This window comes from Physeter macrocephalus, chromosome 17, assembly GCF_002837175.3.
Source record: "Physeter macrocephalus isolate SW-GA chromosome 17, ASM283717v5, whole genome shotgun sequence".
NCBI lineage: Eukaryota > Metazoa > Chordata > Mammalia > Artiodactyla > Physeteridae > Physeter > Physeter macrocephalus.
The window spans coordinates 5,790,993-5,818,781 of NC_041230.1; the positions used below are offsets into that span (position 1 = coordinate 5,790,993).

The 27,789-nt window shown below is 43.8% G+C and overlaps 1 long non-coding RNA gene across 9 annotated transcripts in view; it reads left to right on the forward strand.

The window, feature by feature from the left end:
- Positions 1-26,750, forward strand: part of LOC112062464 (uncharacterized) — a 29,507-nt gene extending 2,757 nt beyond the window's left edge. The window contains exons 2-13 of one of the 9 annotated variants that reach the window (XR_008615438.1): positions 1,017-1,068; positions 1,244-1,318; positions 2,592-2,719; positions 3,544-3,622; positions 5,276-5,310; positions 9,060-9,853; positions 11,273-11,495; positions 13,009-13,077; positions 20,641-20,800; positions 21,470-21,671; positions 26,460-26,658; positions 26,736-26,750. This is a non-coding gene — a long non-coding RNA (uncharacterized lncRNA). Of the gene's footprint in view, positions 1-1,016; positions 1,069-1,243; positions 1,319-2,591; positions 2,720-3,543; positions 3,623-5,275; positions 5,311-9,059; positions 9,854-11,272; positions 11,496-13,008; positions 13,078-20,640; positions 20,801-21,195; positions 21,223-21,469; positions 21,672-26,459; positions 26,659-26,735 lie in introns of all 9 variants that reach the window. The other 8 variants (XR_008615435.1, XR_008615440.1, XR_008615434.1 and 5 more) reach the window with 8 other exon arrangements.
- Positions 26,751-27,789: the final 1,039 nt, after the last annotated feature.

The window sequence follows — 27,789 nt, forward strand, 5'->3', positions numbered from 1 at the left end:
CTTGATACTACAAAGCTTGCATCCCACACCTCTTGGTTGTTCACTGTTTTCCATAGTGTAACTCCATGTAGCCCCGTGTGGAATGTGGTGTCCTCCTATTCCAGGTTGTGGATATATATGATTAATAAGATGCTGCTGATAACATCTGTCCAGTGTCAGGTGCCCTAACCCTAGGCAGAAATCCCACCCTCACCAGTGGAGTGAAAAGGAGGTGATCAGGGCTTCCCTGGTGGCACCGTAGTTAAGAATCTGCCTGCCAATGCAGGGGTCATGGGTTCGAGCCCTGGTCTGGGAAGATTCCCCCATGCCATGGAGCAACTAAGCCTGCGAGCCACAACCACTGAGCCCTTGTGCCACAACTAGTGAAGCCCACGTGCCTAGAGCCTGTGCTCAATAAGAGAAGCCACTGCAGTGAGAAGCCTGTGCACCGCAACAAAGAGTAGCTCCCGCTCGTCTCAACCAGAGAAAAGCCTGCGCGCAGCAACAAAGATACAACACAGCCAAAAATAAAAAATAAAAAGTAAAAAAAAAAACTTTATAAAAAAAAAGAGGTGATAAAAATACTTCAACGTGTGGGAAGGTCAGGGAGATGCTTATAGAGTGGGATGGTGAGGTGTTGGTGGCCATGGGCATGTCTAGATATGAGGGATGTGCAGTCTCGAGAGTGATATGTACATGGAGAGGGAGTATGTCTGATGGTCCCAGGTCCCTGGTATTGGGACTTACATGACCTTGATCACACCAGGGGTATTGCCTGGCAAGAGGGTTGGATGCCTCTGTGTCAGGCCCACAGTTTAAATATCTGTTTGTGCACCTGTCTCGTGTTGCTGACGGCTGGACCCAGTAGTCATTGGGCCCATAGGGAGACAATAGCACCAATGGCGCCAGGGCCTAGTTTCTCCTCTGACTGGGGAGATTGGGAGGAGGATAGACATAGAATAGATAAATAGGGGAATTGATTGTAGGTCCTTTTGAGAGAGGCTTGTTTGTGATTTCATCTGTCCCAATCATGACAGGGCAGTGTGACTTTTGAAGATGTGGCCATGAACTTTTCCTTGGAGGAATGGGGTCTCCTTGACGAGGCTCAGAGATGCCTGGCCGTGTCCGCGTCCTGCCTCCTCTCCCGCCGCTACCGGCCCCGCTCCGCCCACAGAGTCCGATGGCGGCGGCGGCGCTGAGGGACCCGCCTGAGGGCTGTGTGACTTTTGCAGATGTGGCCGTGAACTTTTCCTTGAGGAATGAGGTCTCCTTGACGAGGCTCAGAGATGCCTGTACCATGATGTGATGCTGGAGAACTTGGCACTTAAAACCTCCCTGGGTAAGGCCCTCAAACCCACCCCTGTGCCCTGAGCTAGTCTCTGCCCTTTCTTTTTATCCATTGGCGAGCCTCCCCTTCTCACATCAGGACCCTGGGCACTGCTTTCTTCCCCAGTTCCCGGAGTAGGTGTTGTGGTTGGTAGGGCTGAGGTGTGAGCACTGCTGTCTCTTCTCTTTGACAGATCCAGCACCTGCTACCCCTTGCCTTGCAGGGATGGATCCAGAGTCAGGAGTCTTGTAGGCATGAATCCCACCTTGTTTACCCTCTCCATAGCTAGGTGAATTTTCCAGATCCAAGGCACCTGTGTACCCCAGGTTCTACTTCCTTCACCTAGCTAACATTTCCTCATTCTTGCTTGTGCCAGAAATTGCTGTTACTGACCTGGTCACTGTTATTATATGGACCATGGGCTATTCTTGCAAGATATTCCTCTGAAGTTCTTGTTGTAAGATTTAATTTTATTTCTTGTGCTCTATCTTTTTGGCCAGTGCTGGCTGCTTATCTGTCCTGTCTTTACTTTAGTACTTTAATCATCCAGGTTCTGCGTAGCTGCTCATCAAGGGGGTGAAGTGGAGAGGTTCACAGAATAGAAAGGACTCCAACTACAGCAAGGACCCATACATAGTCTGGCCCTGATAAGTGGCACCTAGGGGAGGGCGTGATGTCAGGGCCGTATACAAATCATGCCAGAAAGCTATTCTCTGACTAGCCTTTTGGTGCCAGTCACAGTGGCGGCCACACCTCATTTCTGCCTGTACTTCCCCATTCTTCAGTTAGCCACCTTCTCAACTCTACTACTTGTCACTTTTTATTTCCAACATAGGGCTAATTCTCACCTCCCTGGACTCCATCTCTCAATGCTTTTTCACACTGGTCCATCTGCAGTGCTGTCCAACATTGGCCTATACCATTTATGTCATGAAGTGTGCACATTCTTAATCCTTGAACACCAGCTGCTCTGTTGCAGTTGGATTTTCCTGAGCCTGGATACAACCTACTACATAGTACTCATGTGTCACCACCAAACAAGGTCCTGCTGAAAGTTGTTTGCAGAATGAGCTGTAGACCCTGCCTCTTCTCTTTGTGTCACTCCACATGGTTGTGTTCCTCACCTTGTGAGGCCTCCCCTATCCTGTAATCTTTAAAGGCCCAGTGCTGCTAAGCAGCCGCATCCTCAACTTGAACCCAACCACCTTGTCTTGCAAGCAATCCCATGGACTCATCCTTGGATTTGTGAGACACAGATTTGTATTGGGGATTTCTCCTTGCACAGAGTCAACATGTACATCTCCAGCATTTCTCTGCTTTCCGGTTGTTGGCATGGAGAAGAGGATGAGGAGGCACTTTCTGAGCAGAGTATCTCTGATCAAGGAAGCTCACAGATCAGAATTGTTAAGGCAGGTCTGTCTCCCCAGAAGGCCAACCTCTATGAGATGTGTGGCCCGATCTTGAGTGACATTTTTCACTTGGCTGAGTACCAGGTAGCATGCTGTGGGCAGAAACTACACGTGTGGGGCGTGTGAGAAACCATTCTATTTCAGAGCAAATCTCCATCACCAAAATCAGCACACTGGAGAGAAACCATTGAGAAGTGATGTGAGGAGAACATTGTTTGTGAACAGCTGCAAATTCTATGTATCAAGGAAGCCCTTTACCTTTGGGGATGTTGGGAAGGACTTCCTGGGCAGCTCAGGATTTCTTCACCAACAGGCCACATGCACCTGGGAGAAGTCAAATAGTGGAACTGAGCGTGAGACTCCCTTTCCAAGGGGAAAAAATCATTATAAATGGGGAGACTGCCCAGAAACTCAGTGGCAAACACACTTGTTCAGCACCAGAGAGTCCTCACTAGAGGGAAGATGTTACACATGCAGCGAATGTGGGAAATCATTTAGCAAAAGCTCCCATCTCATTAGACATGAGAGAGTTCACACTGGAGAAAGGCCTTATGAGTGCAGTGAATGTGGGAAATCCTTTAGTCAAAGCTCTAACCTCATCACACATCAGAGAGTTCACAGTGAGAAAAGGCCTTACTATTTGGGGAATGTGCTGAATTCTTTACCTACAGCTCCAGTCTCTTAAAACACTAGACTGTTTACACTGGATCAAGGCCTTGTTAATGCAATGAATACGATAAGGCCATTAGCCCAAGGTTTTGACTCTGGAACCACAGATTTCAGAAGGAAAAAAACATATGTACAGGGATGTACAATTTCCTTTTTCAGTATGTCAACGCTTGAGATCCCTCCTTGTGGTACCATCTGAATTGAACCTCATACATCCAAACATCTGCAAACATCCCAGGTATGTGGGAGCTGCATTGTACTTTTTAACCTGCCCAGGTCCCTTGCCAGATTTCTGTCATTGACAGTTTCTGTGGCCAAAGCCATTTCGCCTCTCCCACCTGGCAGGTACTCACAGTGTACAGCATTCACCCACCCCAGTGTGTTCAGGGAAAGAAATCTTGGTTTTTCCCATTCACAGGAGGGATTGTGAGAAGCCTGAGCACTCACTTCTTTCCCATTTCTTTGATGAGTTAAGACCTGACCTGACCCATTTTTGGCCCAAAGGACTCTGCTCATGACTTGCAAAAATGGACGACCTTATTCAGGGATATTGTTGGCCTCACATAACTCCTGTGATAGGATTTTCTAGCCATCAAGTCACCAATCCAGGAGTAGCTTCCCTCCCGTTGCTCTGGTTTGTGCATTTATAAAGGTCTCACTGTTTAAGCCACATTTAATCTTGAGGTTCCATTCACTGTGGGGGATGATTTGAAAACACTTGGGTTCTGCTAACATAAAGGAGTGATAAGCTTTTGTTGGGAATCCGGTGCTTTGTGTGCCTTAAGGGCACAGTATGATAGCAGATATACCTCTCTCCATTTTGGCCTTGTTTGCATTATTGCCCAAGGCTTCCAAGGAAAGACTACAGAGCTTTCTGGTTCTAATTTGTGGCCTGAGTGCCATATTTTCTTGGTTCAGAGGTCAGCCTGGGGAAGGAGCAATTGTTGTGACAACCTTCTTTGCTTCTGAGAGTAACATGAAATTGTTATCTTGTTCACAGGGGATATTGCCTTGAGCTCAGCATTAGTGAGGAAAATATTCTCCCAGGTCCTGCAGTAGAGCCATGTGCCCTTATGTGCAGAATTCTGTAGCGTAGCATTACTGGATGTAAGATTATAGGGGGAATGATAATTGTTACAGAAAACATTGGATTAATAGTGGGAGGGAGGACACTATTACAAGCTGGTTGGAATGTGCCTCATTTAAAGGGGCATCCACAATGACAGTGTTCCAGTCACTGTGGCTGTGAAGGATGAGCATGTACAGAAATTCTCAGATCTCCTGAATTGTGAAGCTTGTATAGCAGATAATTTTCAGAGAAAATAATCTGAAGGTTTTGTGGATTTCTGTAGCCTCTGTGGGCTATCCTCCTCAAGGCCATTTCTATGCAAACAGAAAAATGAGAATAGAGAGAAGGGATATCTTTTCATCAAGTAATGGACTTTGTGACCCAGACAGTATTCCTGTTGAATCAGGTGGGAACCGTCTTCATTGCTTACTTATATTTTTGACCACTGAGGCAAGGTGACCCTCCCAGGGTGTGAAGAAGAAAGTGGTGAAGTCAATATAGGGGATTTTACAAAAAGAGTAAGAAATCCAGATTTTTATTTTGAATAATATTTTTAAGCTTTAATAAGGTATAAATACATGCAATAAAATGCACATGGTTAAAATATACAATTTGATAAGTTTTGACATTTATATAAATCCATGGAACCACCATCACATCCATAATAAACCTATCTACCTTCATATTTACCTTGTTTCCTTTATTGATGTTACTCTGACATCTAGTCAATCATTGATTTATTTTTCTTTACAATAGATAAGTTTGCACTGTCTAGAATTTTATATGATTAAAGTCATAAAGTGTTTATTCTTTTCCCCTCAGGTGCCCTCATGTGACATTTATTTTGAGAGTCATCAGTGAGTAGTTCATTCTTTTTATATTACGAGAAGTATGATGTTCTGAGGATATACCACTATTTGTTTATTCATCTGTTTATCCGTATTTGAGTTGTTTCCAGTTTTTGACTGTTGGAAGTAAAATTGCTGCAGACTTTTGAATATAATTCTATACATGGTTAAGTTTCACTTTTCCTGTATTAATACTTTGGGGTGCAGTGCCTGAGTTACAGGGTTAGTGAATGGATGACTTTGTAAAGAACTCTATAGTGTGATCTGAAATGGTGGTTTCCTTTTGTATTCCTACCAGAAGAGTTTAGGACTTCCAGTTATTCCATATCATTGCCAATATGTTTAGTCTTTTTAAACTTTTTTTTTTTCTTTTTAATTTGGCTGCATCGGGTCTTAGTTTGTGGCACATGGGATCTTCATTACAGCATGCAGGATCTTTTGTTGTGGTGTGTGGGCTCTTTGTTGCGGCAGGCGGGCTTCTCTCTAGTGTGGTGCACGGGCTTCAGAGAGCGTGAGCTCAGCCGTGGTGGCGCACTGGCGCTCTAGTTGTGTCGTGTGGGCGCTCTAGTTGTGGCATGTGGGCTTAGTTGCCCCACAGCATGTGGGATCTTAGTTCCCCAACCAGGGGTCGAACCCGTGTCCCCTGCATTGGAAGGCAGATTGTTAACCACTGGACCGCCAGGGAAGTCCCAAGTCTTTTAATAAGACTTTTTGACCCTTTTAGTAAGTGTGTAGCAGTATCTCACTGTGGTTTTAGTTGCATTTCTCAGATGTTTTATGACGTGGAGCATTTTTTCCATTTTTTAAATTTTCCATTTACGTGTCCTCTTTTGGTAAAATGTCTTTTCATAGCTTTTGTCCATTTTAAAATAATTAATTTTGACTATTTCTTTCTTCATTAATAAATAAGATAATGAAACAATGAAGACTTGAAACTTCATTCTTTAGTGATGTGACTCCTAGCCATAAGAAATAATAATAATAATAATATATTTTTTTTAATTTTTATTTTTTGCATTACACGGGCCTCTCACTGTTGTGGCCTCTCCCGTTGCAGAGCACAGGCTCCGGATGCGCAGGCTCAGCGGCCATGGCTCACGGGCCCAGCTGCTCTGTGGCATGTGGGATCCTCCTGGACTGGGGCACGAACCCGTGTCCCCTGCATCGGCAGGCGGACTCTCAACCACTGCGCCACCAGGGAAGCCCCAGAAATAATTATTTTTGAATTCTGAAATACTATTTCCTAAATTTTTTTTTGCTGTACACAGTGCAGTGGCCACATACAGCATATACTTTTTAAAGTTTAATCAGCATTACTAACATATTCTCCATAATCAAGCCAAGATTTGTATTGTTTGCAGTTTCCCCAGTGTGAATATTCCCACTTTCGTCAATTTAAAACTTCTAATGTGGTATCACTGAACATGGAGTTTGAAAGTTGACAGTAGCACACCAATATATTCTATTTCCACTGTAGTGATACAGTAGCCACAAGCTTCAAAAATATAGAAGAAAAATGTAGTGAAATGACTAAGAAGTTAGAAGTTTTTATGTATTTTTAAACAGTTCAATTGTGGTAAAATTACATAAAGTAAACTGCACATATTTTAAATGTACATTTTAATGGTTTGACACGTGCTTACAACTGAAACCAAAATTTTCCTGCTACCTATTTTAACTTAGCCTTCTCCACATATAAAATTACTGATACAGTGACATAACATTTGTTATTTCTAATATACACAAAAATGGAAAAGATTGTATTAGGAAGCTGGATGAACCCCTTTCCAGTCTGCCACCATTATTTATCATTTCTTGGCCATTGTTTCATTCATCTTCATATATGCTAGTGGATTATTCTACTTTTAATCCCAGACATAACATATAATGCATAACCTCTTCAGGATGCATTTTTAGGAATTGAGTGCTCCTTCATAACTAATAACTATCACATAAAATGAAAACACTTAAGAATTTGGAAGTATGCTCAGTTTTCTCAACTGTCTCAAAAATGTATTTAAGGCAGATTAATTATGGTCAGGATCCAAAATGTATTCTTAGGGTTTTTGGTAGCTGTGTCGCACTAAGTCTCTTAACCTTTAAGTCTCACTTGCCATTTTTATTCTTATTTGTTGATCAGAATTAGGCAGATTATAGATGTGGTTTATTGAATCTCTGATACTGTTTAACTGATCACCCTTTCCCCATAATCCTGTGCAGTAGATATTAATGAGGTAGGTGATTGAAGTTTGGTCCCAGCAAAGTGTGTGATGGTGACTATTGGGTAAATAAAAATAAAATCTCTGGACTCAGAAATCCTCTCCTCAAAGGTGGTAGTGACAGAAAACACTAAACCAGAGTTTGATATGTATCACAGGTCATATGCTAAGAAATTGCAAAGGCTGAAAAAAAACTCCACCTAGCTAAGCAGATACAACTCATTACATACATGTTTTGACGATAATAACTAGTCGCCTAGCTCTAGTACCCGTGCCATGCTCAGTCACTGGCTGAGAACAGCTTGCTGAGAATGGCTTTTGGAACACTGTGGTGGCTCCCAAGGCAGCACAGCTGGGGCCTGTTGGCCAGCTACACTCCTCAGAGCAGGATACATCGTAAAGGAAGAACTGAGCAGCCTACTTTCATGGCTGCCCAGAACTGAAACTATATGGATAATATTTGATTAATTTTAAATATGGTTTGGTCAGAGCAAAGAGGCAACAGAATAATCCTTTGGCAGGTCTCTCTCAGATTCTTAAACTTCCATCTGATTCCTTATCTTCAGGTCTCTCTCAGATTCTTAAACTTCCATCTGATTCCTTATCTTAAAACCATCAAAGTAGGTCTACTCTAAAAGTAAGAAATAGGCCCAGAAAACAAACAAAAAATAGTCAAGAGAATTTGACAGTACCACTTGTCACACATGGTTCTTCTAAATTTATCTGGCAATTGGGGTGACTATTGTGAAAGGAAAATAAAAATGGAGTCGATGTTGCTCAGGGCTGTCTAAAATGGAGCTGGGAATCTATTAAGGAAGTGTGACTTATGCACCTCTCAGCCTGGATGGAATCTGATCTTTTGACTACTTATTGTCCTAATGAGGCCATCCAGAACATCTGCCAGAAAGTCAAGATTCTTATCAAACCCTCATCCTAAAATAACTCATGACAGCCTGTCTACTTATCAGACCCAAACCCTAAAATAACTCCTGATTGCTTAAGGACAAATAGTTCCTAAATTGCATCAGACTCAATCACAATTCTCAAGAGGCAGCTTTAACAAACTCAGAGCTTTTTGTCTTTGTAAGCCCCTTACTCTCTTCTCCTGCAACATCTTTTGGGGTTACCTGAATCTGTGTCTCCTGACTTGCAGACTCCAAATAAACTCTTTTCTTTTTTTATAACGGTTTTGTTTGTTTGTTTGTTTGGTTTGGGTATTTTTGGCCATGTTGGGTTTTCGTTGCTGCGCGTGGGCTTTCTCTGGGTGTGGCGAGTGGGGGCTATTCTTTGCTGCGGTGCGTGGGCTTCTCGTAGTAGCTTGTCTTGTTGCAGAGCATGGGCTGTAGGCACGTGGACTTCAGTAGCTGTGGCTTGCAGGCTCTAGAGCACAGGCTCAGTAGTTGTGGCGCATGGACTTAGTTGTTCCGCGGCATGTGGGATCTTCCCAGACCAGGGCTTGAACCCATGTCCCCTGCATTGGCAGGTGGATTCTTAACCACTGTGCCACCAGGGAAGTCCCTAAACTCTTCTTATTTGCAGCCTCCTACATTGTTTTTTGGTTGGCATTACACGGTGTCAGAAGTGGGATACAGAGCGACCTGCAAAAGCCCTCACCAACTCTTATCTAACACTGCCTTGGATTCAGTTAAGGTGCCTGCAAGAGCCTATTATGCTTTATCATCTCTTTGGTGATCCCAGATCGTGGTGGTGAGTCCTCCTGTACCTAAGCCACCCATGTTGGTGGAAGTTCTAGTTTATTTGGGTGTCCTCTGTTGCCAGCTTCTGTCCTCTAGGATTTTGTTTCCTGTTTTGAGCAGCCTCCAGCATTTTGCTTCCTGTTTGTTTTTTGGGTGTTTTTTATTTTATTGAAATATAGTTGATTTACAATGTTGTGTTAATTTCTTCTGTGCAGCAAAGTGACTCAGTTATATATATATATGTATAATCTTATTCATATTCCTTTCTATTGTGGTTTGTCACAGGATATTGAGTATAGTTCCCTGTGCTATATAATAGGACCTTGTTTATCCATCCTTTATATAATAGTTTGCCTCTGCTAATCCCATACCCCCAATCCTTCCTTCTACTACCCGCCTTCCGCCTTGGCAACCATACGTTTATTCTCTATGTCTGTGAGTCTGTTTTTCTTTTGTAGCATACCCATTCCACAGGCAGGGAAACTGAGTGTCCAGAACCAGGGGACAGTCCTGCTGCTGGGAAGAGGCAGAGCAGAGACCTGAACCCCTGTGGCAGAAGTATCTCAGGGTGCCTCCTGTGTATACAGGTGCCCTGGGCAGTTCCCTGCTGGCTGAAGACACAGGTGCAGCTGCCAGGTAGGACCCCAAGTAGGGATCAGAGCTACTCTGGGAAGAGCCCCCCGATGGGCCGGGGCCCCTTAGCCCCTGGAACTCTCTCCTGTTGTTGCAACCTCCCCAAGGGCACTGCCACCACTCTCCAGGGTATCAGGACTCCAACAACTACCTCTTTGGGGGCCTTACTATGCGCCCGGCCCTATGCATCCTCCCAGAGCCCCGAGGTAGCTCCATCATTAGCCTCGTTTTGCACTGGGGGAAACTGAGGATGTGTGGGACTGGAGGAGGTATCTCTTACTGTGACCCCGGCAGAGGTGGGGATGCAAAAATCAATCGCAGGCTCACCCACGGTGTCCCCCCTTCCCTCTGGCCTGGTTCCACCCCAAGAAACCTCTCCTTACTCCCTCGGGCTCCTCTTAGGAGCCTTCTCAACCTCTTCCCTATTGCTCTGCAGATCCTCTCCCAGAGGCTGATGGTCCCTGTGTTAATTTGCTAAGGTTGACAAAACATGGCACCATAGTCTGGGTGCTTTAAACAACAGAAAATTATTTCCTCACAATTCCAGAGGGTAGAAGTCTGGGATCAAAAGGTTAACAGTGGTTTCTTCAGAGGCTTGTAAATAGCTGTCCTCTTCCTCTGTCTTTACATGGTCTTCCCTCTGACATGGCTCCCCACCCCCGCAGGCATGCAGCACCTTCCCCAGGTGTCACCCCAAACACATGACTGGTCCTTGCTGCCACATGTGAGTCATCCCAAGGCTGTTGGTCTTCCTACTAACATCACCTCAGGGCGTCTTCTCCAATCAGTGCCCCATTACTCAGCTGTCACTGTTGTGGACATTGGAAGAGATGCTAAGGACTAAGAATGTCTACTGTAACCCTCCCCAGTCCCTGTCCCCATGGTTCTTCCTCTCACTCCCTCCAGCTGGTGAATTTGGTCCTCCTCAACACTCTAGGTAAAAAGCAAACCAATGACTGCTAATCCCTAAGAATATTCCTGCTCCCTCCTGGGGAACTAAAGTTGACCACCATTCCCTGAATGGGCTAGATGAAGTCTGGCCTGTCTTGTAAATCCTGCATCCTTCACATATGACAGGATAACAGTGTGCCACACTTGTTACACTGTGTCCCCAGATATATATAGGCAGGTCATATCCAATACTGAAACGTTTGTTTCCAGGCTGTGTTATGGTGTGGTAGCAAAACAGTCACACTATTTGTGTTTCTAGGTGTGTCACATACAAATTATTTTATTTGACAAATACACACGTAAAAAACGAGATTTACTTCTCCCTGTTGAAAATGGGGAATGAGATTTCCTTCCTCTCTCTCAGACCATTTACCTTAGAAAACTTGTAGGAACTGTCTCATCTCTTTTAAAATGCATGTCTTTGAAGACTAGAGAGGCCTTTTTTCAGCTGGTCTTTTTTTTTTCTTCCAGTTTTAGGACTCAGAAATGTCTTTCTCAAGAACCTGCTTTCTCCTCAAACTGCAGACATCAGGGAGTTAGCTCATTTATCAGTTCTTGTGCCAGGATAGGAGTCTCATCTTAGTGGATGCTGTGGTCCAACTTAAAAAACTACCTCCTATTACAAAGATGAGAAGTTTGTGTTTCCTGTGGCTAAAACCAATAAGCAAACACAGATAGTCACCCCAATTACCAGGTAAAATTAGGACTCTGTGTGACAAATGGTACTGTCAACTCCTCTTACTTGAGGACTAGGTATTGTTTATCTTGAATATACATATGCAGTGGCTTGTATCTGTTTGGATAAATAGGGGAGTTAGGTTTTTTCTGTCTTTGCAGTTTCCTAGTGGATTGTCTGTGATGCACGAGTACTTTGCTTTAATGCTTATTCAATAATAAAAATGGTTTTCTGTCTCTACTACCATTGTGGAAAGGATTACCAGGTTGGGAGACATTTTTGTTTTTACTTCCCTAACAGTCATCATCAGGCACCTACCTGTCTGCAGGGATCAAACCTCATCACCCATCTCGTCAACATCTAGTATACAGGATATATGGGGGGAGGGTGACCAGTTAAACAGTATTAGAGACTCATTAAGACCCATCTTGAATGTGCCAAATTCTGATGAACCAATGACAGCAAATTATGAGAAACAAATAAGAATTTTAAAAGATAAGTGGATCCCACATGTTAAGACATCTGTGAGACACAGCTGCTGAACCCTGTAAGGATATATTTTGGATTCTGATTGCAACTAATTTGACTTAAGAAACACATTTTTGAGACAATTCAGCATTGATACAATATTTATATTTTTCTGATAACTATTGTGTTATGAAAAATCTATTCTGAAGAGATTATGCATTAAATGATACCATGTCTGGAATTAGTACAGTAGTTCCCCCTTATCTGCGGCAGATGCGTTCCAAGACCTCCAAGTAGATGCCTGAAACTACGGATAGTACCGAACCCTATATGTACTATGTTTTTTCCTATACATACATACCTGTGATAAAGATTATAACAATAGCTGTAATAAAAGTTAAGTGAATGTGGTGTCTCTCTCTCTCTCAAAATAACTTATTGTACTGTAGTTGCCCTTTTTGTGATGATGTGAGATGATATAATGCCTGTGTGGATTCACTGGACAAAGGGATGATTCATGCTATGGGTGGGACGAAGAGGGCAGTGAGAGATTGCAGCATACAGAAAGGCACGCAATTTAAAACTCATGACTTGTTTATTTCTGGAGTTCTCCATTTAATATTTTCAGACCTTAGTTGACCTTGGGTCACTGAAACTCCAAAAAGCAAATCTGTGAATAAGGGAGAGATTGTGGTAAACTAATGCACTGGTGTAAACGGGGATAGATGAAATAAGAATGGCCATGAAATGATGGAAGATGGGGATGGATTCATCTGGTTTCATAACGGTCTCTTTTTTTTTATGTCTTTTTTTCATAACAAAAATATATATGTCCTTGTATCAGTAATTTTATATGCTGAGAAGGATAAATTTTAAAAGGCAGGAGGAAACTTGGTTTCAGGGTTGTAAGCATGCATCAATAGATCAAAAGGTATATTTTAAGTATGTGTGGTTTAAACTGTTTTCAATGTATAGTATGTCATCTGCAAACACTGACAGTTTTACTTTTTCCTTTCCATTTGCATTCCTTTTATTTCATTTTCTTCTCTGATTGCTGTGGCAGGAACTTCCAATACTATGTTAAACAAAAGTGACAAGAGTGGGCATCCTTGTCTTGTTCCTCATATTAGAGGTAATGCTTTTAGCTTTTCACCATTGAATATGATGTTATCTGTGGGCTTATATATGGCCTTTATTATGTTGAGTTATGTTCCCTTTATGCCCACTTTCTGGGGAGTTTTTATCGTAAATCGATGTCAAGTTTTGTCAAAAGCTTTCTCTGCATCTATTAAAATGAAATGTTTTTATTCTTTAATTGTTAATATGGTGTATCACATTGATTTGTGGATATTGAAAAATCCTTCCATCCCTGGGATAAATTCCATTTGATCATGGTGTATGGTCCTTTTGATGTATTGTTGGATTCAATTTGCGAATATTTTGTTGAGGATTTTTACATCTATGTTCACTAGTGATATTGACCTGTAATTTTCCTTTTTTGTGATACCTTTGGTTTTGCTAGCAGGGTGATGCTTGCCTGGTAGAATGAGTTTGGAAGCATTCTTTCCTCTGCAATTTTTTGGGAATAGTTTGAGAAGGATAGGTGTTAACTCTTCTCTAAATTTTTGGTAGAACTCACCTGTGGAGCCGTCTGGTCTTGGACTTTGGTTTGCTGGGAGTTTTAAAACTAGTGATTGAATTTCCTTACTGGTAACTGCTCTGTTCACATTTTCTATTTCTTCCTGGTTATTGGGAGATTGTAACTTTCTAAGAATTTGTCCATTTCTTCTATGTTGTCCATTTTATTGGCATATAGTTGTTTGTAGTAGCCTTTTATGATTCTTTGTATTTTCATGGTGTCAGTTTAACTTCTCCTTTTTCATTTCTGATTTTATTGATTTGGGCCCTCTCCCCTTTTTTCTTGATGAGTCTGGCTAAAGGTTTATACATTTTGTTTATCTTTTCAAAGAACCAACTTTTGGTTTCATTGATCTTTTTTTTGGTCTCTATTTCATGTCTTTCTGCTCTGATCTTTATGATTTCTTTTCCTTCTACTAACTTTTCGTTTTGTTCTTTCTCTAGTTCCATTAGGTATAAGGTTAGATTATTTGAGATTTTTCTTGTTTCCAGAGGTAAGATTGTATTGCTATAAACTTCCCTCTTAGAATTGCTTTTGCTGCATCCCATAGGTTTTGGATCTTCATGCTTTCGTTTGTTCTTTTTCATTTCTGCCTAGTTTTTTTGTTTCTTTCTTTGCTGCACTGTGCGGCTTGTGGGATCTTAGTTCACTTACCAGGGATCGAACCCAGGCCCTTGACAGTGAAAGTGTGGAGTCCTAACCACTGGACCACCAGGGAATTCTCTGTCTCTAGGTATTTTTTGATTTCCTCTTTGATTTCTTCAGTGATCCATTGGTTGTTTAGTAGCATATTGTTTAGCTTACATGTGTTTGTGTTTTTTACAGTTTTTTTCTTGTAGTGGATTTCTAATCTCATAATGTCATGATTGGAAAAGATGCTTGATATGATTTCAGTTTTCTTAAACTTACCAAGGCTTGCTTTGTGGCCTACCATATTATTAATCCTGGAGAATGTTCCATGTGCATTTGAAAAGAAGGTGTATTCTGCTGCTTTTGGTTGGAATGCTTTATAAATATCAATTAATTCCATCTGGTCTAATGTGTCATTTAAGGCCTGTGTTTCCTTACTGATTTACTGTATGGGTGATCTGTCCATTGATGAAAGTGGGGTGTTAAAGTCCCCCACTATTGTGTTACTGCTGATTTCTCCTTTTATGGCTGTTAGTATTTTCCTTATATATTGAGGTGCTCCTATGTTGAGTGCATATATATTTACAGTTGTTATATCTTCTTCTTGATTGATCCCTTGATCATTATGTGGTGTCCTTCTTTGACTCTTGTAACAGTCTTTAACATCTGTTTTGTCTGATATGAGTATTGCTATTCCAGCTTTCTTTTGATTTCCATTTGCATGGAATACCTTTTTCAATCTCCTCACTTTCAGTCTGTATGTGTCCCTAGATCTGAAGTGGCTCTCTTGTAGACAGCATATATACTGTTCTTGTTTTTGTATCCATTCAGCCAGTCTATGTCTTTTGGTTGGAGCATTTAATCCGTTTACGTTTAAGGTAATTATCAATATGTATGTTCTTATTGCTGTTTTGTTAATTGTTTTGGATTTGTTTTTGTAGGCCTTTTTTCTCCCCTTCCTCTTTTGTTCTCTTCTCTTGTGATTTACTGAGACATCTTTTGTTTTTTGGCAGTCCTGTGCAGCTTGCAGGATCTTAGTTCACTGACCAGAGATTGAACCTGGGCCCACAGCAGTGAAAGTGCTGAGTCCTAACCACTGGATAGCCAGGGAACTCCCTCTTCTCTTGTGATTTGATGACTAACTTTAATGTTGTGTTTGGATTCCTTTTTTTTTTGGTGTGTGTATCTATTGTAGAATTTTGGTTTGTGATTACCATGAGATTTGATATAGCAGTCTATATAAACAAGATTGTTTTAAGTTGCTGCTCTTTTAATTTCAAATGCATCTCCAGTATCCTGTGTTTGTACTCTCCTCATGATTGCTGGTTTTGATATCATATTTGTGTTTGGTTGCTTTCCTACTTTTTCTGTATATTTGCCTTTACCCCTGAGTTTTTCCATTCATAATTTTCTTGTTTCTAGTTGTGGCCTTTTTCTTTTCTTTTCTTTTTTTCTCCACCTAGAGAAGTTCCTTTAGCATTTGTTGCAAAGCTGGTCCAGTGCTGCTGAATTCTCTTAGCTTTTGCTTGTCTGTAAAGCTTTTGATTTCTCCTTCGAATCTGAATGAGATTGCTGGGTAGAGTATTCTTTGTTGTAGGTTCTTCCCTTTCATCACTTTCAGTATATGGTTCCACTACCTTCTGGCCTGCAGAGTTTCTGTTGAAAAATTAGCTGATACCTTATGGGAATTCCATTGTATGTTATTTGTTGCTTTTCCCTTGTTGCTTTTAATTTTTTATCTTTGTCTTTAATTTTTGTCAGTGACTACTATGTGTCTCAGCGTGTTCCTCCTTCAGTTTATCTTGACTGGGGCTCTCTGTGCTTCCTGGACTTGGGTGACTGCTTCCTTTCCCATGTTAGGGAAGTTTTCAGTTATTATCTTTTCAAATATTTTTTCAGGTCCTTTCTCTCTTTTCCTTCTGGGAACCCTACAATGTGAATGTTGGTGTGTTTAATGTTGTCCCAGAGGTCTTTTATACTGTCCTCATTTCTTTTCATTCTTTATTCTGTTCCATGGCAGGAATTTCCACCATTCTGTCTTCCAGCTCACGTAGCCTTTCTTCTGACTCATTTATTCTGCTGTCGATTCTGTCTAGTGTATTTTTCATTTTAGTTATCTTATTGTTCATCTCTGTTTAGATCTTCTAGCTCTTTGTTAATCATTTCTTTTGTCTTCTCAGTCTGTGCCTCCATTCTTTTTGTAAGATCTTGGATCATCTTTACTGTCTTTACTCTGAATACTTTTTCGGGTAGATCGACTATCTCCACTTCACTTAGTTGTTCTTCTGGGGCTTTATCTTGTTCCTTCATTTGGGATATATTCCTCTGCCATCTCATTTTGTCTAACCTTCTGTGATTGCGGTTTCCGTTCTGCAGGCTGCATGGCTGTAGTTTTTCTTGCTTCTCATGTCTGCCCCTTAGAGGATGAGGCTGGTCTAAGAAGCTTGTGCAGGCTTTCTGGTGGGAGGAACTGGTTCGTGCCCACTGGTGGATGGATCTGGGTCTTGTACCTCTTGTGGCCAGGGCTGTGTCAAGGGGTGTGTTTAGTGGGAAGCAGTGAGCTCAGGAAGACTTTAGGCAGCCTGTCTGCTGATGGGTGCAGATGTGTTCTTGCCCTGTTGGTTTGGTCTGAGGAGTCCCAGCACTGGAGCCTACAGGTTGGGTAGGGCCAGGTCTTGGTGAGAAAACGGTGGCCTCCAGGAGGGCTCACGCCAATGAGAATCCCCCAGAACTATCACCACCAGTGTCTTTGTCCCTGCATTGAGCCACAGTCATACCCCACCTCTACAGGAGACTCTCCAATACCACCAGGTAGGTCTGGCCTAGGCTCCTATGAGGTCACTGCTTTTTCCCCTGGGTCCTGATGCACACAAGACTTTGTATGCTCTCTCCAAGAGTCGAGTTTCTGTTTCCCAAAGTCCTGTGGAGTTCCTGTGATCAAACCCCACTGGTCTTTAAAGCCAGATACTCTGGGGGCTCCTCCTCCAGATGCCACACCTCCAGGCTGGGGAGCCTGATGTGGAGCTCAGAACTTTCACTGCTGTGGGGGAACCTCTGCAATATTATTATTTTCCAGTTTGTGCGTTGCCTACCTGGTGGGTATGGGATTGGATTTTTATCACAATTGTGCCCCTCCTACCATCACATTGTGGTTTCTTCTGTGTCTTTGGATGTAGGATAATTTTTTTTGGTAGGTTCCAATGTTTTTTTGTTGTGATTTGCTGTGTTGTGGTCACAGCAGTTAGTTGTGATTTTGGTGTTTTTGTGAGAGGAGGTGAGCTGACGTCCTTCTCTGGCACCGTTATTTTTAATAAGAGTTTGTGCCTAACAATTTAAAGACTTCTGGCCACATGTATTTGTAGAACAAGAGTTTCCTGAATCTGGTCCTTTTGCTTATTATTTCTCTGTTTCTCCCTCAGATGCAGTCTTTAAATAGTCAAAATAAGCCAGGTGAAGGCATCTCGGGGTGTGGGGGTACAAGCGGCCAGCAGCACCTCTTCCTGCTATTCTCTTGGTGTTGGTAGTGGTGGTATTTTTAGTCTGAGTGGTAAACTTCAGGCTCATTTTTCTATTGATGAAAAGAAATTGGCTGTGGAAACATAAACGTATAGGGAATAATATAACAAATACTAATATACCACCTCCTCCCACTTCTGACTTAAAGAAGATATTTTTCTTTAAACTGATACATAGGAACCATATTTTCTGCCTTCACTGTCCAGGATTTCATTAAGAAAATGGGATTCATGCTCCCAAGGAATTTGTGTGAGAATTAAATGAGAGCATATAAACAAAGCATGGCACGTGGCAGATTCTCAAAAATTGTAGCTGTTAATATGAACACTTCCATACTTATTGCTATTCTTGTTTTATTTATTTATTTATTTTTTAATATTTATTTTTGGCTGTGTTTGGTCTTTGTTGCTGCACGCAGGCTTTCTCTAGTTGCGGCGAGCGGGGGCTACTCTTTGTTGTGGTGCGTGGGCTTCTCATTATGGTGGCTTCTCTTGTGGAGCACAGGCTCTAGGCACGCAGGCTTCAGTAGTTGTAGCATGCAGGCTCAGTAGTTGTGGCTTACGGGCTCTAGAGTGCAGGCTCAGTAGTTGTGGCGCATGGGCTTAGTTGCTCCGCAGCATTTGGGATCTTCCTGGACCAGGGCTTGAACCCATGTCCCCTGAACTGGCAGGCTGATTCTTAACCACTGCACCACCAAGGAAGTCCTATTGCTATTATTAGCCCCAAGTAGAGCCTGGTTACAGAAGCTGGAAAAGGTCAGAGCTGTGGAAAGGAAAGTGGTGACTTGGCATTCAGTGATGGGTGGGGAGATGCAAAGTTTCAGAAGAGAGTTGAAGTAAAGCCCTTGGGGTTTCAGATGCTGACGTCTTGGAGCCCTTGTTTTGTTTTGCTTCTGTGGAGGAGGCAGGCAGCCACGTGGTGTGCATTGTGAACCCCAATGTGGAAGGACTCACTACTTTCAGTGAGTCAGAGGCTCTGCTTCCTGCATGTGGCAGCAGGCTGGCTTCTCCCAAAATGAGTGTGGACCCAGCTATGTGCTGTGCCACAGAACAGTCTAGAAAGCACACAGGCTGTTCTTTCAGAATGTTTTGTTTGTCCCAGGAGATGTTTGTTGAGTTCTTCAGATGTTTGTTCAGTTCTTCAGATGTTTGTTCAGTGAAGATGTATGAAGCCCTTGAACAGTATCACTAAGATATTAATGAGCCTTGTCTTTCATCATATTCTTTTTGGGAAGAGCAGCAGTGAAGCTCTTAAGTCCCCACCAAATCCAGTCTTTTTTAAAGATGCCATTCCTGAGACCTCCAGGCCACACCCATCTCTGTGCTGTCTGCAAGTCAATTTATTCCTGTTATTTTTTTTCTAGATTATTCTTTCTCCTGGTTTGGGTTTTAGTTCTTAGGATTGGGAGCTTCTGGAAGCTTGTTTGTCCTTCTGTGTTTTTTGTTTTTATTTGGGCTGTGCCAAAAGTCTTCTGGGATCTTAGTTCCCCTACCACGGATTGAATCCGGGCCACAGCAGTGAAAGTGTGAAAAGGCCAACTCTTAACCACTGGACCATCAGGGGATTCCCATTCTGTTGTTTTTATTTGAGCTGTAAACACAGTCAACTGATAACCCCTCCTGTGGGAGAGACAGGCCTTCTGAGGATTCTTTCCAATATTCGATCCCAGGCATGGATTTTGTCTTTTTACAGAAATTGTCCTGTCCTATGAGCTTTATTTTGAAAGGGTATTTAAGATCTTTTTGGAACACAGTAAAATTTAGGACATAAGGAGAGAGATTCATGTATTATTTTCTTCTGAGTTTGATAGACATTATTGTATTTCACCAAAGCCAACATTTCGTCCATTGTAAGAAGAACCACTATTTTATGTACCTCTAAAAAAGTACACTGCCCACTAAACCATGTCACACAGTCATTTAAAAAATCCTGATTTCAGAGAAGTGAAAAAGGATGTGTGTTTTAAAACTGACGAGGTGTGATGTACAAAACTGGGCAGGCAGAATGAACCAGGAGTCAAGAGTTCAGACGAGCATACCTATATTCCACCGGGGCTTTCACAACGTGTCTGACACCCATCCCTGAACTGCTCATCGTCTGTCTGTACCTGCTTCGTGGCCCATCTACTTCCAATGTGCCAGTTGGTGCAGTGTTAAGTCCAGTTGTCTGAGCCAGAAATCAGTATAGATGGGACTCCTTCCTTGCCGTCCGTCCTACAACTAACTCCCGGTACTAGATTCTGCCACTTGAATATCTGTACTGCCTCTTCCCAATGACCCAGCCTCACAACCATTGCCCTGGCATAGGACTCAACTTTTTCTTACAGGAATGTCCCAGGAGTTTCCCAGCAGGACCCTCTACATCCAGGCTCACCACCTCCAATTGAATCACTGCCTGGCCAACCACTGAAACGTATCCCCGCCTAGTGAGTGCCCATCTGTGCTCTTAACTGTCCTGGAAAGATGTCCATGAAATCGGGGAGTCCACTGAATTTATTTCAATCCATGGCATCAATGCCCCAGACTCTTTTGCACATTCCGGCCCTGTCTGGCAGCTTTGTCACTATCTTCTGCACAGGAGCACACAGTTGAAAAGCAGATACTCTTTGGCCCTTTCACCAGATCTGCAGGTGTTGCCCATCCTGTCTCTTCAGATGTTTATGTATTTTGAGTGTAGTTGATGCTTTTCTAGTTCTATGTCTTAATGTGAGTAAATATTCTTTTATCCCATGTGTATTCAGCAAATATTTTTCTCTGCCAGTTTCAAGGTTTTCTTTTTTTTGTTTTTTGTATTCATTACCTCCATTTTTTTGTGGCTGCACTTTTGGCTTTCAGATTAAGGTATGTCAGCGAGGAGAAATGTTCATTTAATAAAGTACATGTTGTTGCTTTTTGTTTCCTCTTGTGTAAGGGCTCTTCAGGGTGTGTGTTGAAAAATCACAGCTTGTGGCTGACGTGACCAGACACAGGGCCGTGTCGATTTTCTTCGGGAAAATGTAGAGCTGCATCCACATGGAGGGTAGCTAAGTTTCCTCTGGACCTGCTGGGAGGTGCTGGCCTGGTAGGGAAAGGTGAGGAAATGAGGGGAAGATGTTTCCTGACGGGGGCTGCTGGTTGGGGGTACTGGGGGCAGGGAGGTCCAGCTCAGAGGTCCCAGCAGAGGAATAAATGGGGGAGGAAAATTGTGAATTTTAGTCAGTCTTGTGTGGGGTGGGGAAGGAGTCTGGTGTCCTCTTTTAGGGTCATGATGTTCCATATTCTAGGTCTTTTTATTTTGTTAGCATGACCATCCTGCCAGGTCCCTGGCAGCATTGTCTTCAGCTAACACACCAGGGACGTGTGTGTTCTTCCTGGGGGCTCTTTACTCTTCCCTACAGACCGATGGATTTATTTCTGGGATCACCTTTCAATTCCATTCATCTCAGTATATATCCTCATGCCAGTTTCACCGTGTTTCACTTCCCAGGGGCTGTGTTCAGAACATTTGAAAGTGGTAGGTCTGAGCCTTCAATCTTGAGTTTTTTGTTTGTTTGTTTTTTAATAACTCTGGTAGAGCTGTGGGGTCTGTTGACATTCTATATTTCGAGGTGTTCTTTTCTGCTCCCCTTTGCTGATATGTACACCCCCCTCCCCTTTGCTGAGGCACACATGTATTGAAGACCTCTTGATTCCTTTAAGGTGTAGACAGCATGAGTGGAGCTTCCGAGCAAAACATCGTTTTTGTTTTTGTTTGTATACAGGTTTTCAAAGCAACTGCATGAATGCTTGGAGGCCTACCAGGTGGTCTGCAGGTGTTAGCCTATTTTGGCTTTGGACCATGGTGCCCAACGGTGTCTCCAGGGGCCATTATCTCCATTTCATCAGCAAGAAAGGGGAGTTGCTGTTGTTACTCATCCTCCAGTGATGGGTATCGTCATTTCGGGAGGTTAGCAGGACTCAGAGGTATGTACTGCTGTCTTGTGGTTATAATTTTGCATTCCTCATAAATCCGATCTGGATCATATTTCTGTCCACTTATGTATTATCTGTATATTTTTGTAGGCCAAGTGTCTCCAGATCTTGACTTACCTTGAATGGAGCTTTTGTTTTCAAGTTCTTTGTCTACTCTGAGGAAAAATTCTTTATCTGATCTGTGTTTGGCAAATATGTTTTTTCTTCCAGTTTGTGGCTTGTTTTCTGGCTTTCGGCATAAGGTATTTCAGCATGGAGAAATTTTCATTTAAAAAAGTAACTGTTGTTACCTTTTGTTTCCTCTTGTGTGAGGGCTCTTTTTTTTTTTTAATTTTATTTATTTATTTTTGGCTGTGTTGGGTCTTCATTTCTGTGCGAGGGCTTTCTCTAGTTGCGGCGAGTGGGGGCCACTCTTCATCGCGGTGCGCGGGCCTCTCACTATCGCGGCCTCTCTTGTTGCGGAGCACAGGCTCCAGACGCGCAGGCTCAGTAATTATGGCTCACGGGCCTAGTTGCTCCGCGGCATGTGGGATCTTCCCAGACCAGGGCTCGAACCCGTGTCCCCTGCATTGGCAGGTAGATTCTCAACCATTGCGCCACCAGGGAAGCCCCTGTGAGGGCTCTTCATAATGTGTGTTGAAAATCACAGCTCGTGATGGACGTGACGAGACCCATGGCCATGTCGATATTCTTCTCTGTGATCCTCTGTAATTTTTTATGGTTTCGTATATTTTCAATTTGCCTGCAGACAATTTGGAGTGACTTTTAGTGTGAGTCGTAAAGTCTGTGCCTACATTCGTTTCGTGGCACGTGGTTCCTAACTGTCCTATAATTAGGGTTCCAGAAGTCCTGGGATATTGGCCTCCGTCCCTTGGAACCTGGAGAGTGTGGTGCATTTAGCGGGACTGCCTGCAAAAAATTCAGCCTCCACTGTAGTGGGAGTGGGTGCCCCCTGCGTTTTCCCAGTTGGCCAGTGGAGGGTGACAAACCAGCCTCTCTCACCAGTGCGGGATCTTCCTCTTCTGCCCACAGGCTTGGCCTTGAGCACAGCTCACAGGCGTTAGGTCTCTCCAGGACAGGACAGGGCTTTGGCTTCCGGAAAATGCAGAGCTGCATCCACATGGAGGCTAGCTAGGTTTCCTCTAGACCTGCTGGGACGTCTGGCCTGGTAGGGAAAGGTGGGGAAATGGTGGGGCGGGGGGATGTTTCCTGACAGGCTGCTGGTTGGTGTTACCGGGGGCAGGGAGGTCTGTCTCAGAGGCCCCAGCAGAGGAAAAATGGGGAGGAATATTGTGACTTTTAGTCTTGTGTGGGGTGGGGAAGGAGTCTGGTGCCCTCTTTTAGGGTCATGATGTTCCATATTCTAGGTCTTTTTGTTGTCGTTGTTAGGGTGACTGTCCTTTCACTGCTCTAGGTCCCTGGCAGCTTTTGTCTTCAGCTGACATACCAGAGATGTGTGTGTTCTTGCCGGGGTCTCTCGACTATTCTTTACAGACTGATGGGTTTATTTCTGGGAGATCCTTTGAATTCCATTCATCTCAATATACATACTTATGCCAGTTTCACCATGTTTCATTTCTTGGGGTTCTGTTCAGAACTTTTGAAAGTGGGAGGTCTGAGCCTTCTATCTTGAGGGGTTTTTGGTTTTGTTTTTTTTTTGCGGTACGCGGGCCTCTCACTGTTGTGGCCTCTCCCGTTGCGGAGCACAGGCTCCAGACGCGCAGGCTCAGCAGCCATGGCTCACGGGCCCAGCTGCTCTGCAGCATGTGGAATCTTCCCGGACCGGGGCACGAACCCGTGTCTCCTGCATCGGCAGGCGGACTCTAAACCACTGTGCCACCATGGAAGCCCGAGGTTTTTCTTTTTTAAATAATTATGTTAAGCTGTGGGGTCCATTGACATTCCATATTTCGGGGTGTTCTGTTCTGCTCCCCTTTGCTGAGGCACACATGTATTGAAGACCTCTTGATTCCTTTAAGGTGTAGACAGTATGAGTGGAGCTTCTGTGCAAAACATTGTTATTGTTTTGGTTTTGTTACAGGTTTTCAAATCAATAGTGTGAATGCTGGGAGACCTGCCTGGTGGTGTGCAGGTGTTAGACTATTTTGGCTTTGGCAAATGGTACCCAATGGTGTCTCTGTGGGCTGTTATATGGGTTTCATCAGCAAGAAAGGAGAGTTGCTGTTGTTCCCCATCCTCCAGTGATGGGTATTGTCATTTTGGGAAGAGGTTAGCAGGACTCAGAGGTGTGTAGTGCTGTCTTGTGGTTGTAATTTTGCATTCTTCATAAGGTCCGATCTGGATCGTATTTCTGTCTGCTTATGTATTATCTGTATATCTTCATAGGCCTGGTGTCTCTTCAGATCTTGACTTATCTTGAATGGAGCTGTTTGTTTTCTAGTTCTTTGTCTACTCTGAGGAAAAATTCTTTATCCGATCTGTGTTTGGCAAATATGTTTTTTCTTCCAGTTTGTGCTTACCTTATGCCGAAAGCCAGAAGACATTTCAGCATGGAGAAATTTTCATTTAATAAAGTAATCGTTGTTACTTTTTGTTTCCTTTTGTGTGAGGGCTCTTCATGATGTGTGTTGAAAATCACAGCTCATGATGGATGTGACGAGACCCATGGCCATGTTGATATTCTTCTCTGTGATCCTCTGTAATTTTTTATGGTTTTGTATATTTTCAATTTGCCTGCAGACAATTTGGAGTGGTCTGCTTATGTATTATCTGTATATCTTCATAGGCCTGGTGTCTCTTCAGATCTTGACTTATCTTGAATGGAGCTGTTTGTTTTCTAGTTCTTTGTCTACTCTGAGGAAAAATTCTTTATCCGATCTGTGTTTGGCAAATATGTTTTTTCTTCCAGTTTGTGCTTACCTTATGCCGAAAGCCAGAAGACATTTCAGCATGGAGAAATTTTCATTTAATAAAGTAATCGTTGTTACTTTTTGTTTCCTTTTGTGTGAGGGCTCTTCATGATGTGTGTTGAAAATCACAGCTCATGATGGATGTGACGAGACCCATGGCCATGTTGATATTCTTCTCTGTGATCCTCTGTAATTTTTTATGGTTTTGTATATTTTCAATTTGCCTGCAGACAATTTGGAGTGACTTTTAGTGTGAGTCGTAAAGTCTGTGCCTACATTCGTTTCGTGGCACGTGGTTCCTAATTGTCCTATAATTAGGGTTCCAGAAGTCCTGGGATATTGGCCTCCATCCCTTGGAATTTGCAGAGTGTAGTGCATTGAGCGGGACTGCCTGCAGAAAACTCAGCCCTCACTGAAGTGGGAGTGGGTGTTGCCTGCATTTTCCCAGTTGGCCAGTGGAGGGCGACAAACCAGCCTCTCTCACCAATGTGGTACCTGCCTCTTGTGCCCACGGGCTTGGCCCTGTGCAGAGCTGACAGGCGTTAGTTCTCTCCAGGACAGGCCAGGGCTTTGGCTTCCGGAAAATGCAGAGCTGCATCCACATGGAGGGTAGCTAGGTGTCCTCTGGACCTGCTGGGAGGTGCTGGCCTGGTAGGAAAAGGTGAGGAAATGGGGTGGGGGGATGTTTCCTGACAGGGACTGCTGGTTGGGGCTACTGGGGGCAGGGAGGTCTGTCTCAGAGGCCCCAGCAGAGGAAAAATGGGGGAGGAGTCTTGTGTGGGGAAGGAGTCTGGTGTCCTCTTTTAGGGTCATGATGTTCCGTATTCTAGGTTGTTGTTGTTGTTAGGGTGACTGTCTTTTCACTGCTCTAGGTCCCTGGTAGCTTTGTCTTTGGCTATCACACCAGAGACATGAGTCTTCTTCCTGGGGTCTCTTGACTCTTTCTCACAGACTGATGAGTTTATTTCTTGGATTTCCTTTCAGTTCTGTTCATCTCAGTATATATCCTCATGTCAGTTTCACCGTGTTTCATTTCCTGGGGTTGTGTTCAGAACATTTGAAAGTGGGAGGTGTGAGCCTTCAAATTTTAGGGTTTTTAAAAAAAAATAATTGTGTTAGAGCTGTGGGGTCACTGAAATTCCATATTTTGGTGTGTCCTTTTCTGTTTCCCTTCACTGAGATGTACACCCTGCTCCCCTTTGCTGAGGCACACATGTATTGAAGATCTCTTGATTCCTTTAAGGTGTAGACAGTATGAGGGCAGCCATGGGTCTGGTCACATAGCTCACGAAGCAGGATTTGGAACAAAAAGCCCTCACACAAGAGGAAACAAACAGCAGTAACACCTGATGCATGTGTTATTCTCCTCTGTGAATTACCTTCCTCCCTAAGCAAAAAGAGAAGCCACACACTGAGAAATATATATTTCCCAAACATATCAGATAAAAAAATTTTACTCAGTTTGTGAAAAGAACGAGAAACCAAACAGCTGTATTCACAATGGGTAAAGATCTGAACAGACACCGGGCCTGAGATGATCTAGAGATAATAAAGAAGTGCACACAAAAATATGACTTGGGAGAGGAGTCAAGATTTCAGACTAGGTTGATGCAGAATTTGCATCTCTACACAACTAGGGCACCTACCAGGCACCGGTGGGGGACCTCGGACACGTAAAGGGATGGGAGGAACCCCCAGTGACCGGGTAGGATGTGGGGCATGGCAGGGGAGTGAGGGGTAAGGAGAAGAGGAGGTGGGACTGTACTGGCAACCCTGAGGGGTGGCTGGGGGAGAAGGGATCCTATGCCCAATGGGGGAAATTGGGGGACCATTGGGAGGGCAGAGAATCAAAAGGGAGCGTGGGGCTTCCCTGGTGGTGCAGTGGTTGAGAATCTGCCTGCCAATGCAGGGGACACGGGTTTGAGCCTTGGTCTCAGAAGGTCCCACATGCTGCGGAGCACCTAGGCCTGTGAACCACACTACTGAGCCTGCGTGTCTGGAGCTTCTGCTCCACAACGAGAGGCCGCGACAGTGAGAGGCCCGCGCACCGTGATGAAGAGTGGCCCCTGCTCGCTGCAACTAGAGAAAGCCCTCGCACGGAAACGACAGTGAGAGGCCCGCGCACCGTGATGAAGAGTGGCCCCTGCTCGCTGCAACTAGAGAAAGCCCTCGCACGGAAACGAAGACCCAACACAGCCAAAAATAAATAAAATTTTTTTAAAAAGGAAGCATGGCCAGGTTTCCCCTGCCCTCTTGGGCCCCCGGGAGCCTGCTGAGTTCCTGGTCCTGATCCTCTGCTCACAGAGGCCCCCTCCAGCCACGCAGGTCCTAAGGGATTGGGAGGGAGGGAAGGGGGAGCAAAAGTAAATGCTGGACCTACAGAACTGGCACCCCTGAGGGGTAGTTGGGGGAGGGGAGGAGTTCCTACACCCACTGTTGGGGTCCAGCAGGAATGGGGGAGATATGGGGGGATGCGGAGGAATGGAAGGGAACATGGGCAGTGATTTCCCTGTCCACTTAGGCACGAGGGAGCCTGTTGGGCTCCCAGGCCTAATCCTCTGCCCTCGGAGCCTCCCTACTGCCCACAGACCCAAGCCCCGCCCCTATACCCCCAGGGCCCTACCTCTGTACTCGGAGACCCCCTCCAACACACTGGGCCTAAACCCCACCCACACACCCTCACTGAGGGCCTTACCTCCAAACTCCAGAACTCCACACTCTGTAGGCAGCCCTTCGGATGTGCTGCCTCTCCACTTCCGGGCAGGTCCTAAGCAGAGGCCCCACCCCACGCTTGAATGTCGCCCTGCCTTGACTCTGCCCCCAAGGCCTTTTCTGGCTGCCTGGGTCCTGTGCCTAGGCTCCACCTCACACTCAAACGTCAGTCACCCCACCCACCCACCTAGGTCCTGCCCCACCCTAAACCCTGCCCCTGCCTGAGTTCCACCTCTGCCTACACTCCACACTGCCGCCCCCCGCCATAGCCAAGGTTTTTTGTTTTGTTTTTTTTTCCTTTTAGATTGGGGTTCTGTTTTACCTTGTTGATTCACTGACGTTGATCCCTTTATATATATTTTTTCTAATCTTATTTTTTATAGTTATTGTTCTGCTGCTTTTGGCTTTTTTTCTGTTGTGGTTTTGTTTTACCTTATTGCAGTTGTTTCAATTATTATTTTTCCCAATATATTTTTTATCTAATTTTATTTTGTTTTAAATTTTTTGTGATTGTATTTTTGTTTTTT